This window comes from Dermacentor andersoni, chromosome 6 (assembly GCF_023375885.2).
Source record: "Dermacentor andersoni chromosome 6, qqDerAnde1_hic_scaffold, whole genome shotgun sequence".
Taxonomy (NCBI): Eukaryota; Metazoa; Arthropoda; class Arachnida; order Ixodida; family Ixodidae; genus Dermacentor; species Dermacentor andersoni.
In genome coordinates this window covers 160,653,640-160,670,773 of record NC_092819.1, presented here as the reverse complement: position 1 = coordinate 160,670,773, position 17,134 = coordinate 160,653,640, and the positions used below count along the sequence as shown (strand labels likewise).

At 49.9% G+C, this 17,134-nt stretch overlaps 1 long non-coding RNA gene across 2 annotated transcripts in view; it reads right to left on the bottom strand.

Moving 5' to 3' along the window:
- The window catches only part of LOC140218847 (uncharacterized), an 80,546-nt gene that overhangs the window by 38,859 nt on the left and 24,553 nt on the right, over positions 1 to 17,134 (bottom strand). For both annotated transcript variants that reach the window (XR_011895035.1, XR_011895034.1), the window contains one exon: positions 4,842 to 4,971. This is a non-coding gene — a long non-coding RNA (uncharacterized lncRNA). The remainder of the gene's footprint in view (positions 1 to 4,841; positions 4,972 to 17,134) is intronic.

The window sequence follows — 17,134 nt, the reverse complement described above, 5'->3', positions numbered from 1 at the left end:
AGGAGAGCACCATCACCATCCGATTCGCGCGGCCGGTACCCCCTGAACACGTGCGCCTTTTCAAGCTCGGGTTCAGGGTGAGGCCTGCCAGGCCCCGTCCAGTGCAATGTCGGCAGTGCGGCCGCTTCGGGCACGTGCTGGAGTCCTGCAGATGGCCGACCGACTGCATCTCATGCGGCAAGAGCCACGCGGAGGGCGCCTCCTGCCAGAAAGTCCGCTGCAGGAACTGCGGGGGCCCTCATAGGGCCAACACTCCTGCCTGCCCCAAATGGCAGGAAGAACGGGAGGTGGCCACCATCATGGCTTCCTCCACCTCGGCATTGTCGAGGCGTGCTGTCAGGGCAGCAGTCCGGGAGGAGAAGCAGCCGCAGCAGTCCTCCTCATCTCCGGCGCGGTCTTATGCGAGCGTGCTGAAGGGCCCCAGCCCTACACCCAGGCATCCGGTACCAGCCCCTTGTGCCCCTCAACGCCAGCAGAATAGGGATACTGCTGCTCCACCCGCCCCAACTACTATGGATCAGCTGGTAGAAAACCTGCTGCTCACCATGCAAGCAGTTAGCACCATGCTGCCAGCTGACCAACCGCTCCGGGCCATCTGCCTGCAGGCAGTGGCATGTCAACAGCGACACAATCACCATGGCTAGTCGCCCAGGCAAATGTCGGCCGCGCATCCTGCAATGGAACGTGCGCTCGCGGCGCCGACGACACGCCGAACTGTCCGAACACCTACTCCTGCACGAGTACGACGTGCTCGTGTTGCAAGAGACATACACGCGCGACGGGGAGTGCAACCTTCCGGGATTCGTGGGATACCACAGTGCGACCACCTGCAAGTTACGGACTTGCGCCAACGTGCAGTGCTGTGATCCGCTCCATCCACCCGGTCACTCCCGCGCGTCTATTTACGTCCGGGCGCGCCTTGCCCAAGCCGTCGTTCGTGTGGCCGACATCATTTCCACCTCCGTAGAGTGTGTGGCTATGACTGTGCGCGTTGGGGGGGCCGACATTTCTGTCGCCAGCGTGTACGCGCAACCCGCGCAGCGATGGGATACGTCTTTCTTGGAGAGCCTTACCGCGCGCATCAACGGTGACTGTGTTTTGTGTGGCGACTTTAACTTTCACCACACGGCATGGAGCAGCAGCCGCTGTGAGCCTAATGGCAGGAAACTGCTGAACTCCATCCACTCCTCTGGTCTGCTGATCATCAATACCGGCAGTCCCACTTTCGTGCGTCGGAAGGTGCGCGGGAGTGTGATAGACTTATCGCTGGTTAGCGAACGGTGCCACTATGAGTGGGTACGCAGCCCTGACACTCAGGGGTCGGATCATTATCCGATCTCACTTGACCCGCTCGGTCTGAGCCGCGACCGGACCTGTACCTATCGCATCACCGACTGGTCTCTGTTCAGGACGAGCTGTGCCACGGCCCCTCCAGCGAAAACCGAATTCCTCACGCACATTTCAAGGTGCGTTTTCGGCGCGCCCATGCGCTGAACGCCGCGCCATCAAAAGCGACAAGGTGGAGCATTGGACAATTTACAACCGCCTTGATGCCGCGTTCGTCGTCATGCCAGGCAGCGTCGCAACCAGAGCTGGCAGAGTCTCTGCCTCTCCTTGGAGGACACTCGCGACAAAGCACGCCCCTGGCGCATTCTCGCCGCCCTACTTAGTCCCAAGATCCCCCGCCGCCCTGCACTCTCCATCGCAGAGGCCCGGGGCTTGAGTGCCGAGCAATTAGCCGAACTCTTTGCGGATACGTTCGCTCCGCCGTCTGTGTGCCCTGTCACAGCCGCCGTCGAACTTCCGCCACACAACATGGTTGAACGCTTCGCTCCTATGGGCTATTTCCCAACGAGCGCAATTCTGGAGCATGTAGAAGTGCTGTGTTCTGCTGAGTTCACGCTCAGCGAGTTGCGCATCGTCTTGAACAGACGCAAACGTCACTCCGCTCCCGGTTCTGACGGCGTTACTCATCAAGTCCTGAGGAACATTGACGCAGCTCAGCTTCCGTCACTTCTCGAGGTCTTCTACTCGGTCTGGCGCAGCGGCATCATTCCCGCCGACTGGAAAGAGGCGATCGTCGTTCCCATTCTCAAGCACGACAAACCAGCCTCGAACATCAACTCCTATCGCCCAGTATCGCTAACCTCGGTACCCGGCAAAACAATGGAGTCCATGGCTTTGCACCGCCTTGAATGGATTGCTTCCGCCCTAGACGCCGTTGCCCCTGAACAAAGCGGCTTCCGCCGACTGCGCTCGACAGCTGATTCCATCGCGGACGTTGTCGCTGCGCTCGAGGACGCGGCAAGCCGCCACGAAGCCGGATACCTGGTGCTGTTCGATGTGGAACGCGCATTCGACGGCCTCCGGCACGGCACCATCATTCAAGCGCTTCGCGAGCTGCGTATCACCGGCCGCCTACTGGACAATATCTCGGCCTTTCTTAACGACGGAACGCTCAGAGTGCTCGTGGGTGACGCGCTCAGCACACCCCGTAGCGTGACCTCTGGTGTTCCTCAGGGCAGTGTCCTCAGCCCTTTCCTCTTCAACTTGGCGCTGGCAAGGCTCCCTGATTTCACCCCGAAGCTGACAGCCTTCGAAGTCCGTGTGGCGATTTACGCTGATGACATCCCTCTTTTTGCTTGCGGGCCCACGGACCATGGCTACCAAGTGCGTCAATCACTTCAGTCGGCGATCAACGCCGTGGAAAATCTCGGCAGCATAGGGCTTCAGCTCTCGGTGTCAAAAACCGAGGCGCTACTAATTCACCCCCGTGCGAGCCGTGTACGCTTCGATGTGCCAACCCTCTCGCTGCGCGGAAGCCCCCTCCCATGGCAGCGAAAAGTCCGATACCTCGGCCTCCACATCGACTGCCGCCTCAACTTTAAAGCGGCCACCCCACAACTTTGCAGGGACTCCAGGAGAGTCGCAGGCGCCGCACGCTCCCTGCTCGCCCAAGGCCGCGGCTGCACACCGCATCTTGCGCTCCGAGTTTACAACTCGATCGCAACGTCGCGAGCGCTCTACGCGCTCCCACTCACCAACGCCAGTGCAGCCAACTGGAAGGCCGTCGACCTCCAGAACCGCACCGCAGTTCGCCAAATGTACGCGCTTCCCCGCTTCTCGCAAGTGGGGGCAACTCTCGCCGAAGCGGGAAACTGGCCGCCCTGACTTCGCGCGCGCAAACAAGCGCTTCACCACATCGAGCGTCTGCAATGGTCGCCACAGGGTCAGCGTCTCGTGTGCCGCCTCAACACCCTCGAGGGCTCGGGCATGGGCCAGCGTGCCACCGACAGCACTCGCATTGCCTCGTTGCCTCAACTCCTCCCCCTGCCGCCTTCGCCGCACGCCTCCGCGCTCCTCGACGTAAACATCACCGTCCGGGCGTCGTCAAGAGCAAGCGACAAACAGCACTGTGTGCCATGCAGCAGGAGACAGCTGCATTGATCTTCGAACATCTACGCGACTGACTCCTAGTGTACACTGACGGATCTGTGTCCAGTGACGGTTACGCCGCTGCCGCGTGCACGGCACCGGACATTTCTGCGTCTCGACAGTGCCGCCTTCGTTTTCCTGCCTCGTCGACAGTCGCCGAACTCGCGGCGATTGACCTCGCGGCTGACCTGCTTCAGCAGTGCGGTGTCTCGTCGGCCGCGATACTGTCGGACTCGCGTGCGGCTCTGTGCATGCTGAGGAAGGACTATGCCGGTCTTCCGCTTGTGCAGCGCGTGGGATCAAAACTGCGCCATCTCGCAAATCAGGGCTGCGATTTGGCATTGCACTGGGTCCCCGCGTACATCGACCTGCCCGGGCACGAAGCGGCCGACGCCCTCGCGGAGCAAGCTCTCTCGACTCGCTTCCCCCTCGCCAGCTCCGTCACACGTTTCGACGTGGCCAAGACGGCGGTACTGCGCATCCTACGCGCGCATCATCCGGATGCCCGCGTTTCTGCAGGTACGCCCCCTCGCCTCCTCCCCCACGCGGGTCTCTCCCGCTGGGACCACTCGTTTCTCCTTCGGCTGCGCGTCAGCTGCTACAACACGGCCGCCAGAATGCAGACTGCACGGAAGAGGCAGCCCCGCGTGCCTGGATTGCGGCGAGGAGGAGACGCCTGAGCACCTTCTGCTCCGCTGCCCGGCATTCGATGTTGAGCGCACTGCGCTCTTTGCATCATACAGTCGTGTGGGACTGCCCTGTGACTGGGAGGGAGTACTTCTCTTTTCGGCAGCCCACCCTTCCATTGTCAAGAAAGTGCTTCCCGCCCTACATGACTTTTGTTGCGACACGCAGCTGAGAGCGCGGCTGTAAGCCCCGCATTGCTTCTTCAACCTTCTTGTTATTTTTCTCGCCTTCTTTTCCTTCTCTCCCTGATCTTTTTCTCCCCACTCCCCCCTTTCCCTGTGCAGTGCTGTTGAGGTGTCTTCGTCTCCTTCAAAAGTCACTACACACACACTATTAGAGGTCACCTCAGCAAATGTGCACGAACCATTCTTTTTGTATAACCTAACAGCATACTGTCTCTGAAAAGTGAGGGTGAAAGAGCAGGCACAGTGGCTTTTATAAAGAACAATCGTCTACGTACTGTGAGTGTTCGTGGGAAGCACAATCTGCCAATAATACTTTTTTCTCGTGTTCGCGGTCCTAAAATACCGCTCTTACTATATATAAGTTTTCACTTTAACACTGGTGTCATTACATCACAAATTTGCAAAAACCAATAAGAAAAAAAAATATATTTTGAGCCTTTAATTTCATTTGTTACTTCGTGTAGCACTTCTGACACTTTACTTTGTCAACATTCCGTAGCATCACACAACTTGAAGAATGGGTAAATGACTTACCGTTATCCTTGATAACAACAGCTACAGGAGTGGCTGTAACAGCAGTATGCTTGCTTAGAGTTTCCTTCACCTTTCCCATTTCTGCAAACTTTATCACCATGCTTCCACCATCTTTTGTCTGCATAGAAAACTATAAAGGAAAGGATGACTTTTATTTTTGCTGTCCAATGTCCCCATGCCATAAGCAAACGCCAGATTTAGTGAAACTTAGCATACATGGCTCATTGTTAATACACTTTTTCAAGAAAGATGGTACGTGACAAAAACGGCGTTCACACACTTGGTCTGACAGAAGTAAACACATACATTGGCGTCGCTATTCAATGAGTTCTAATTACCGGAGAGCCATTCCTACGTTATTTACATTTCAAGTATTCCGGTGAACGCAACCAGCATATCAAGTGCCCAAAGTGTTTGATGACAATACTTTCATTGCTATGAAAATTTGCATTCATATTTTACACATGTGCCTAGGTTTAGTTTCATTAGACCAGCTGCTACAAGTTCATGCAGACAGCTTTTAAGGGGCCCTGCAAATCTAGTATTTGAATGCAATAAGTAAGAGTTGGCAGATGATGGTCACATGTGCAACTGAAACCATGCACACATGGCCAGGAAGTGGCTCACTGAATAAAAGCCAAGTAGCACAATACATGATCGTCCATCTAGGTGGAATAAATTGTTACATCTTGAACGTTTCTGACTGCTCAAAGAGGCTCTGAAATGCCTTTGAACATGCGTAGTAAGAAAACGCATCGAATCTGTAAAAGAGGCTTCTGTGACCAAAGTATGCACTGTATGTGGCAGGAAATTTAGAATCTCGTGGCAAAAATGGTGAAAAACCTCCCTCGGCAACACACAATTGCAGTAAAACATTTTCAGCAGTACGTTAATTGTCAAGATTCCATCAAATAAATGAAACATATGCGTCTGCGATCTGATAAAGACTGTAAAATCACTTCATCTTTGCACGGCCGGTCTATACACGATATTTATGTAATGTTGCTTCTGCTGCGCGTGGCCTCCGATTTAGAAGCATCATACTACGTAGCATGCTCGACCTGGCTGCCACTAAGTACCGCATTTACTCGATTCTAATGCGCCCTCCATTATAACTCACACCCGTTTTCCGTGACACCCCCTCCCCCCCCAAAAAAAAGAAAAACAAAAGAATGTGCAGTAGCGCGATCCTCGTGCTTTCATATCGAAATACTGTTTTCCCTCATTTGAAAAAAAACAGTTTTATTCCAAATACACTAAAGTTGCGACGAATAAAAACACAACGTACCTTGTAACTAACCTTAAGACAACGTATCTTGCAACTAAGACTTTTACTGCGCCGGTACGAGTTGCGTGGGGCAATAGATATCGCTCGTCGGCGCCATCAGACAACTCCTTATCGATATTAACAGACCAAAGCATTTCATCCTCGGTGCCGTCCATGGCAGATGGGATCGTGCACCATGCATCTTTCGCCCATACAGTAAAGTCCTGCAGCGAGACACGCTTTATTTTATTGGCGGGCGTGAATTCGTGGCAACTGCTGACAAGCCATTCGGTGTAGAGCGCCCAAATTCTATCTTTCACTGGCTTGTTCAAACAAACATCGAGCGGCAGGAGCAGCGATGTCATGCCGCCGGGTATCGCAACAAGGTCGGCGTTGTATGCAGTCAGCTTGTCCGCGGTGCGCGGGTCAAGGTAGCATTTGAACGCGTCGAGCACAAGCATCCCAGGCAGACCCAAACTTCCGCCGGGTCTCTTCCGCCAAACGTTATCAATCCAGTCAGCGACAAAGTCCGTGCTCATCCAACCTTTTTTATTTGCACGCTAGGTGCGAGCGCAGCAAACGAGCGCAGCGAACGATTAAAGAGTGAATGCAGAGTGCCACAGCTGAGGGTGAGAGAAGCGATAAGGAAAGCAGAGATGGCGCGTGCAGCGGAACCATGAGGTGGAAAGCGGGGAGGACGGTATGGCTAAGGCGAAAGAGCGAGAAGTAAAGCTAGAGTGGTAAAGCGTAGTGGGGTGACGGTGGCGACGAGATGGCGCCAAAGTAGCACGCGTCGCCTGAGAGGTCTGTCTGCGGCGGCTGCTATGAATCGCGCCCACGCGTCAACCACCCGCTGCCTCTCGCGATCTCCACACTAGAGAGGCAGTCGCGCCACACTTCGCTCCGTTTGCGACGTGCCGCATGAGACAGATTTTCTGCGCCAGTCGATATATCGCGAAATGAAAACACGTATAGAGTTGCGGTCAAATTCCGCATTAGAGATTATCGTAATCCTCGGTGATTTTTTTTTTTTGGTTGTGGGCGCAATTCATTATAATATAACCGGTAACAGGCAAATTTCGAAGAAAGCTTTGTTTTTTGGAAAGTGGAAAGTGTTCGTTTTCATTTGTGTTCTTTTTCACGGTAATGAGGCAATGTATAAAGAGACACGGCCCTTCGGGCTCTTGACTGAAGACGCTATTCGCAGTGCAGTAGAATGCGCAAGGACGTTCACGGCCGGCTGCAAAGGTTTACAGGGCACAACGTTTTCCTAAAGAGTGAAAAATCCACGAACCTTGGCTTTACAGCCTCAAAGCATCAGCGTATCAGTCAATAGTTGGGTTTGTGATGAACACGATGTTTCAGTAATTTAGAACCGCGATGGCCCCTAACCCAGTTCTAATTTATATCTGCCCCGGAAAACGTACGGCCGCGAAAATTTTCTGTTGACTGTGCGTCTACGTGATTCTACTTTTGTTTGGCTAGCGCAAGCTGTAGCTTATACTGGAACGTCATAATGCGAGAAAACGTGTAACATTTGTCTGCTGCTGCCACATCCGGTTTTGGAGTGGTTCACGTAACATGACGATAGCTTAAAATATTGTTACTGATGAGATGGATCCATTTACGAGATGATCGAGTATGCCTAGAGATGAGATCGCAGGCAGTCAGGTATTTTCCTACACCGAGCGCAGTTTTTCAATCTGCTCATTTTCGGCTCCGCCACTCAGCTTAACAATACAACTAATGTGAAAATTTTAATAGCTTCGTCATTCTTTTAGCAGCGAGGCAAATTATACGCGTGCAAATATCCCAACAAAAGCGTTCCATTTTGTTCCGTGTTTAATGATCCTTACAAGCTATACAGCACGAAAATGACGAAATTTGCGGCTTTGGCGGTGTGCTGATTGTCCGCAGGTTGTTAAAATAATATCAGCAACACCTATTTGCACGAAACACGATTTCTTCCGGGGGAGTCTTCCGTCTGGAGATACGGGTGCTGCTCGTGCCCATCCACAGTGCAACAAAGCATTGCGGCGACTCTAGTTTTTTCGTGGCCGGAAGACAAAATGCGCACTTGCTTCGCAACCTTTTTTTCAACAGTTGTGACCGTTTCTATGGCGCAACTTCAAAACGTACCACTGAAAACTGTGCAATTTCTCTTCATATTCTTCTGGCAATTTTTGGCATATCCTTGTCCGCCTTCGAAGAGAAAAGTCTTTTATCTTCATCACAACTGGTGCAGTGATTGCCTTATCGTCAGTCTACAAATACCGGGATCTGGCAGCCATCCAGAGGGGCATGGAACCGGCATGGCCGGAGCGGTTCCGCTCATATTCTTCTTGCTGCTTTTGCAGGTTAGTAATCCGAACATGCATTGCTTTCGCATGCATTTTGTTTTGCGCGTTCCACCCCAAATGTTATTTGCTTGCCTGAAAACTCACTCGCAAGTGAAAGATTATGTGCGTCATCGCTTTCGATTGTTGCGTCGTATTTCCTTTTATCTGTTGCTGCTATATTTAAGTGGTGACGTTGAGCTTAACCCTGGCCCGACCACTGCCGAAACTCTGCAGATGCTCCCAGATGGTCAAGATATCATTAAAGGGAAGCTGACGAGGTTTTAGATCTGGAAGAGTTACCGTGGTTTCGAAGGCTGCCACAGTATAATTCAACTCCTGAAGTTATTTCCTCTATTGTACACGTAGCAGCGCTGCAAACGCCGTTTAAATTTTCGGTGAAGCCCCACACAACCCTTACGCGCCAAAAGACGGAATGCGAGGATGACGTCAATACAGGGGTCACGTGAGCGCTCTATTCGAATCACGCACCCCGCCGATACCTAAGATGACGTCACGATCGTCTTCGCCATCAGAGCCCATCAAGAGACGCACGGCGTCTCCCACAGACGCTGCGGCTTGTTTTTGCTAAATAAAGCGAGTAGCGGTAATATCTGGCTTGTTAAACAATGATTTTCTTATTCAGGGGGTGAAAAATGGAATAATCCACTGAAAGTTCACTTCTTTATTAAAAGTGTTCAGCTGCCCTTTAAGGCCAAGTTACGTGCAATGGAACCCAAGTTTGAAAGTAAACGCGCCATGAATGATCTCAGCACCCGTATAGCGTCTATAGAATCCAGAATACCTAGTATTGACCAAATTAACTGGGCTGTTAATGTAAGAAACAAACTGAAGAACATCAGCGGATGCTGGGTTCAGTTACGGCGAAGGTAGACCATCTGGAGAGCCAGAGGAGGCGTTGCAATTTGCTTTCTTTTTCCGGTGTAGAGGATACAAAACGCAACGAGTCAAGTGAGGACTCTGGAGAATGTGTAATTGACGTGTGTAAATAAAATTAGGTATCATGTCAGTGTTAATCACAAATGCTCACAGGCTGGGCAAATTCAAGTCTGGTAGCAATCGGGCTTTGATAACGATTTTCGCTTCCTACGTTGAAAAGCAAAACGTTTTAACAAGCGCTTATAAATTAAAAGGAAGCAATGTCAGTATTTCAGAGGACTTTTCCGAGGATGTACGTAGAAAGAGAAAATATCTATGGCAGTTCGCGAAATCGCGTGAACAAAGTGGCGACAAGATCAGTCTTAAGTACGACAGTGTAATTATAAATAGTCAGAAGTACTTGTTTGATGATAATAAAAATGAAGTGGTACCGGTAGTAGGAAACAAAACCGATACTACAAAGGGAGTAGAACTGGTCGGGTGACGGTGTCGACATAATGCAACATTCATTTCCTTTCTTGTAATTAACTGCCGAAGCATTAAGAATAAGGTTGATGAATTTGCATCTCTAGTTCGCATGGTGAAGCCGTCCATTATTCTCGGTACTGAATCGTGGATAGCAAATTAAGTTGCTGATGGTGAAGTATTCTCAGATCGCTTTAAGTGTTATAGAAAGGACAGAGACTTGCACGGCGGATGTGTATTTATTCTTGTGCATTCTAGAATTTCTTCTTCCCAGATAAATGCTGGCGCCGATGAATGTGAGGCTGTATGATGCAGATTGACGCTTAATAATAGCAAAGTCCTAACTGTGTGTTAATTCTACCGCCCGCCTGATTCACACGCCGCTGTGCTTATGCAGCTGGCGGTGACAGTTGACGCAGCTCAATCAGGCTTCATGGTAGTCGGAGGTGATTTCAATCCGCCTATTATTGAATGGAGTCATCAACCTCACTTCCACTCTTTTTCGGGTCGGTCCGGTCAAGAACTGATTACCTTGTTTTAATTCTTTTGCGTTACGTCAAACTGTTTTGGAACCGACACGTTGGAATTGTATCTTAGATTTGTTATTCACAAATAAACCTGAATTCGTCTGCTTCACTCAAGTGCTACCTGGAATAAGCGATCATAATGCGGTGCTTTGTGAAATGAATGTTGAACATTTAAGAGGCATTGGAACAGAAAACAGACGAGTATGCAACTATGAAAAAACAAATGTAAGCGAGAAAAATAAAGTGTTGAATGAGTACCGGACGGCATTTGAAACATATGTCGACTACACTGGAGTAGTTGAATTATGGCTTATATTTAAGGACGAGATGTTTGAACTGAGGGAGCGCTTTGTTCCGGCATGGACATTAACGAAAAGTAAAAGTAAACCTTGGGTTACTCGGGAGTTACGCAGTCTAACACGCAAAAGGCAACTAGCTTACAGCAAATATAAAGGAAAGACGACCCGTGAGCATTGGTTGAAGCTACATGAAATAACCGAAAAAATGAAAGTTGCAGTATTAGCTGCCAAGCATTCATTTGGAATTTCAATGGAGTCGAAATTAAAGGATAATCCAAAGGAATTCTGAAAACATGTAAAGAGAAATGGAAGAGACACTGACTATACCACCTCTTGTGTCTGGTAACTGCTTTTTATTGATGATGACGTAGGAAAAGCCGAGTTCTTTAATACGTATTTTAGCTTTGTTTTCAGCTGTGCATTGTAACAGAGACATGATGATACGAGTACCTTGAATTTCCAACCGGTGATGAGTGTTACGGATGATGATGTTATTACCATTAATGGTATATAGTCTCTGTTGCAGAATCTGAGGATTGCCAAGGTTGGGTGTCCTGATGACTTGCCAAACAAGTTTTATAAATTTTGTGCTCAGTCGGTGGCACCGTACTTGAAGATTAACTTCGAAAAATCGCTTGACGAATCCTGCCTTCCAGATGACTGGAAAATTGCGAGCATAGTGCCCATTCACAAATCTGTTCCTCGTGACACCGTCCCAAATTACGGGCCAGTATCACTAACTCCTGTTGCGTGCAGAACACTTGAACATATTTTGTATACTAGTGTAGTAGCACATATGGACGCACATTCATTGTTTAATCCTCGTCAGCATGGTTTTCGCAGGGGCCTATTTTGTACTACGCAGTTGGCTAAATTTGACCACGACCTGGCAGCGGCAGGTATTCGGAACAGGTACAGGTATTCGAATAGGACAGGAACAGGTATTCAAATTTAAATATTTAGGTGATTATTTTACTCCTACATTGAACTGGCACCGTCAAGTCGATTAGGCCGCTGCTAAAGCATGCAAAACCTTGGAATGTCTTCGCCGAAATGCAAACATTTTTTCACAGTCATGTCGGGACGTTTTGTACAAGACTTATGTGAGGTCGATTCTGGAATACGCGTGTATGGTTTCGGACCCGCCTACTGGTAGAGATAAAGATAAGTTGGAGCGAGTGCAGAACATTGCCTCTCGTTTCGTATCTGGCACACGCGGGGCTCGGTACAGTGCATCGCGTACGAAGGAAGCACTCAACTGGGAATTACTCGACACGCACCGAAAGAAGTTGCGCCTGAAGTTTTTTCATGTTATTCATTATTCAGCTGTTCGGGTTGATCGCGAAAACTTTGTGCAAGAGCTTTTTTATAGATCCAACCGTGTTGACCATGACTTTAGGGTCTGTAAATTTGCAACAAAAACTCAATTGTTTAGAATGTCTTTCTTTCCTCAAACCATTAGGGAATGGAATAGACTGCCGAGTGATGTTGTGAGGGTTGAATCAAATGATGCTTTCTTTGTGATGTTGTAGATTGTAGATGTTTATTGCTAAGGGCTTTGCCTCTTTTGTCTTTTGTTTCGTTTTAATTTTTTTTGTTATCACTGATAACACTGTCTAAGAGCAGAGGTGTCGTATGTAGTTATTTTTGTACCTCCCCCCTCACCCACTGTAACGCCTTGGCGCTGTGGGCTTCTTAATAAATAAATAAAATAAATAAACTAATTAAATTAATTAATAAAAGTGTATGCGTCCATTCCTTTCGTCTACATCTGCAGTCATTCTTCCTTGCCGATTTTCGTTTGTATTCCTGAGAATTGCATTACGACCGCGGCGGCAGCAGAGCCGTCAATTTCTTACAAGCGCGAAATGCTCAAACCATGTCTGACTGATCGAAGAACGCACCACTGTAGGTTAAATGAGGCATACAATTCCCAACTCCCTAGCGCTTAAGCCCGCAGCGTTCCCAGAAAAACGACGGGTTCAGTTACTTCCCCCTCCCTCATTTCCTCCTCCTCATTAGCTCTAGTATAACCGCTCTCCAAAGCTGTAGAAAGGATGAAGACACCACTGGGAGCTCTCAAGGTCGCTTGCTTTGTGCGACGCTCAGAGCGGTATTGAGACGGCGGCGCGATGGACCATCCTGAATAGCTACGTGGGAGCGCTAGTTTTTAAAGCGAAAAGCTTCACTACGCTAGTCAACACCGCGCTTCGCGCCAGCCGGCGCAAGTCTGAATTGGCTCCGTAAGCGTGTTCGTAGTCGGCGCAGGTGGCCACTGCCACGCGCTATGCGTCATCGTTTGACGTTCGGCGCAAGCGCGTGTTTATCGCGGAGGCCGACTATATAACCGCTTGCCAGAGAAGGCGTGCACATTCAACATGGAAGGAGAAGAGAGTGGTACTACCGATACAGAGAGCTGTCTTGATGGCTGTACAGAAATCGCAAGACAATGTGCCTAAGAATGATGAATAAAGAAGTTTGATAATCCTGCATAACTTATGGCATATATCATTTGTAAGCAATTTGCATAACTACACAAGGCACACGTATAGCATAACCATAAGCTAACCAAAGCACAACCATAAGCTAAACCGTAAGCATTTCCATAACTTAAACCATAAGCATATCTACAAGATAAACCGTAAGCATATCCATAACTGAAGCCATAAGCATATCCATAGGCTAAATCATAAAGCATAACCATAAGCTAAACCATAAGCATCACCGAACCTTTACGCTTCGAGATATCCAGGCTCAACCTTAGGTAAGCCCCAGCCATTTTTTCGGACGCCAAGGGGCAAGCAGACGCGACGAGCGGATCATACGCCTCTCGGTAAGCGCCGAAAACTTTTCCCTTTTTTTATTTTTACGCACAACTGTTAAGCACTGTTCAAATTCAGCGAAGATATATCGTGCACCTAGGCACGCGTGTATGCGTGAGATTCGGGAAACAAGAGGTTAGGGCCACTGAGAATTGACAAGTGGAAAAATTAGCGGCTTCATTAGGCATGTAGGGCCCTCTCGGCCATACTTATCGGCGACAAGGTAGCCTTGCTGCCTGCGGGATTATCTTACTGAGCTATACCGAATGCTCGGTTGCGGTAGTCGGGAAGTTCAACTCCCCCACCCCCGTTTTTTTTTTACATGCTCCAGTGCATATCTGCAGACTTCGACTGACGCCTGACACCGGCGAGAGATGCTGAGAGCGAGTGGGGCTATACTAATCCAGGTACAATCAAATTAGGAAGGCCCACTAAGCTTGAACAAGACACTCTGATTGGAGGTTTGAGCCGATGGCAACTGCATCAACTCCTGTGGTTATAAAAGCCCGAACCACGGGACGACGACGAGGACAGCAAGCCGAGGCGTGCTCCCGTTTCTCACCGCACGCTTTAGTGCGAGTCCATTATGCCCCGGCCTCTGAGCCGTTCATGTAACGCTCTTGTACATACTGCATATAAATGTTTCGTTTAATCACCGTCGCCTTGGATCCTCCTTCGCAACAGTGGCGGCAGCGTTGAGACGTCTCCGTCACAACAGTTGGTTGGCAGCTGCGGGATCGACCGGCGCCAGCTACCCCGGCGCGGTGAGTGCCTGATGTTTTCCCTTCAGTTCACCAGACTTCTCTAGCACAGGTTATCGTAGTTAAGAATAGGGCTGTGTGAAGCACTCTGGAGAGCTTTCATTGTTTCAGACCTAGTGAGAGTTTTGAAACCAAAGCTAGTGCCGAGGGAATAAACAAGCCGGTGTAAAGAATTGCTTCCGCGTGTCACGCTAGTAGCTCGATAGTAGTGAAAGGCAAGGGAATTCTAACAAGGGCAAACGGCAAGAGGCCACTGTGAACAATGGAGAACTTTCGGGTAAAGGAACTCATCGAAATTTGTGAGAAGCTAGGCCTTACCGTAGGCCGTGCGAAACGAAAGCAAGCCATTCTTGATATCATGAAGAACGAGAACGTAACTGCTGAGGAGGCCAATGAGGCCTGGGCTGCGATCAAAGAGCGCCGTGAGCGTGAACTCGAGGAGGCCGAGAGGCTGGAGCGTATACGTAAAGAGGAGGCTGAGAAGCAGGAGCGTATACGTAAAGAGGAAGCCGATAGAAAAGAGCGGCTCGCGACAAAGAGGTTGGAGTTAGAGCTTGGGCAGTCCTCGCCGGCGGTAGCTTCTACGACAGTTCAGGCGAGCGGTCCAAGAATTCGGCACCAACTGCCGCCGTTCGTAATAGGCGAAGACATGGCAAAGTATCTCGTCAAGTTCGAGCACATTTGTGAACGAAACGACATCAAGAGGTCTCTTTGGGCACAGAACCTGTTAGCTATGCTTCCTGCGGAGGCATCTGACGTGATAACGTGCCTGTCAAAGGACGCGTTTGAGAGGCACGATGATGTCAAAGAGGCTCTATTGAGGAAGTATAGATTGTCACCCGAGGCTTTCCGGCAAAGGTTCAGGTTCACAAAAAAAGGCAGTGAGTCGCACATCGACTTCGCATTCCGCCTTAAGGCTGATTTGGTTGAATGGCTTAAGGGCGAAGAAGTTTATGACGATCGAGATAAAGTGGTAGAGTGCGTAGCATTGGAGCAATTCTACCGCTGCATCGAAGATGACGTCAGGCTCTGGCTGCAGGATAAGCTTCAAGAAGTAAAGCTGAACAAGGCAGCAGAGCTAGCTGAGGAGTACTATATCCGCCGAAGCTTGCATAATAGGGTCGTGCGAGTGGAAAAAGCGGAGAGGAAGGACGCTTTTACAAAGCCCGATGAAAGGAAACCGTTCGCGTACCGCAGTTTTCGGAAGGACTCATCTCCTCCTAAAGAGACAGTGAGGAAAGAGTTATATGAATCGCAAAAAGCAAACAATGATGCCAAGCAGCGAGCGGATGCCGCACGTGCATTTGAGACGCGGAAGCCGCTAATCTGCTACAACTGCAAAAAGGAAGGGCACAGCGCGGCAAACTGTAAGCAGAAGGTTGCTTTTGCAACGATTCGAGAAACAGAAAAGAACATGCGGTTGTTAGAACCCTATATGCAGGCGATAAGCGTTAACGGAAAAAAATGACGAGCACTCCGGGACTAACCAGCCACTATGGACGTGGTCCACTCTTCACTAGTTTCTCCAAACGACTTCACAGGAGAATGCGCGTGGATAAGGCAGGTTGCTGAGGAGCAGTGTGCTTGCTTACCGATCACTACGGTGATCCTTGAAGGCACTTTTGGTAAGCTTAATACCGAAGCGGCCGTGTCTGCAGCCCTTCCAGAGCATTTTCCTTATCTCTTCTCTAACAGCTCGGAGCAGCTCCTAAAGGAACAGGGAAAATCGTTCTGTGCCAGCTTGGCGTGCATGGCCCTCACGCGATCGCAAGCGCGGAAGCTTACGCAGAAACCTGATACTGCTCCAGAGAGTGAGACAAAAACAGCGGCCGAGCAGCGTAACCCGAGCAGTCAGTCGACCGGGCTGGAGAACTCCCGCAATAGTGCAGTCGGGCCGTCTGCTGCGGAAGAGGGTTGCATCGTCCCCACCGGCGGAGAAACCGAACCGGCACCGTTGGGTGAGGTGAGCTCGACGTTGACCCCAGTCTGACAGCTGGAATGAGCTACTGAACGTTGACCGAGCGACGTTCATTCGAGAACAGCAAGGGGATATCTTGATGAAGGACTTGCTTGATAATGAGAAACTGGGAGCAGCGAGAAAGAATGTTTCATTCCATGAGAAATCTGGCTTGTGGTACCGCAGTTATACGGGTGTACAGGGTCGTAAGTATGAGCAGCTTTTAATCCCTTTAAAGTATCGCCGTCAACTACTGGACCTCGCGCACGCGAACGCGTGGGCAGGGCATCTCGGCTTGAAGAAAACGAAAGCTCGACTTGCCCAAGAGTACTACTGGCCTCGTTGTTGGAGGGACATTGAAGAGTTTGTGCGCTCTTGCGATGCATGTCAAAGGGTCGGCAAGAGTACTGACAAATTGAAGGCACCAATGAAGTTGGTACAAGTCATAACTGAGCCTTTGCGTCGGCTGCTAATCGACATAGTAGGGCCACTGCCCGAGTCCGAGAACGGATGTCGATACATTTTAACTGCCCTGTGTGTCGCAACGAAGTTTCCGGAAGCGGTGCCACTCAGAGAGCTCAATTCTCAGGTCATTGACGCGCTCCTTTCTATATTCGCTCGAGTCGGATTTCCTTCGGAAATTCAATGTGATAATGGTAGATTCTTCACTAGCTGCCTAACCTCTACTTTCCTCGAAAGGTGCGGAATCAAAGTGTTCCACAGTTCGATCAATCACCCGCAATCGAATCCAGTAGAGCGAATGCATACAGTGTTGAAACGAATATTGAGAGCTCTTTGCTTTGAGTTGAAACGTGATTGGGAAGCATGCGTTCCAGCCGCAATGTTCGCTTTGAGATCTGCTCCCCACGAGAGTACGGGCTTCAGCCCAGCGGAGCTTGTATACGGTCGGAGTTTAAGAACCCCGCTGCGCATGCTACGAGAGGCGTGGGAAGGCTACG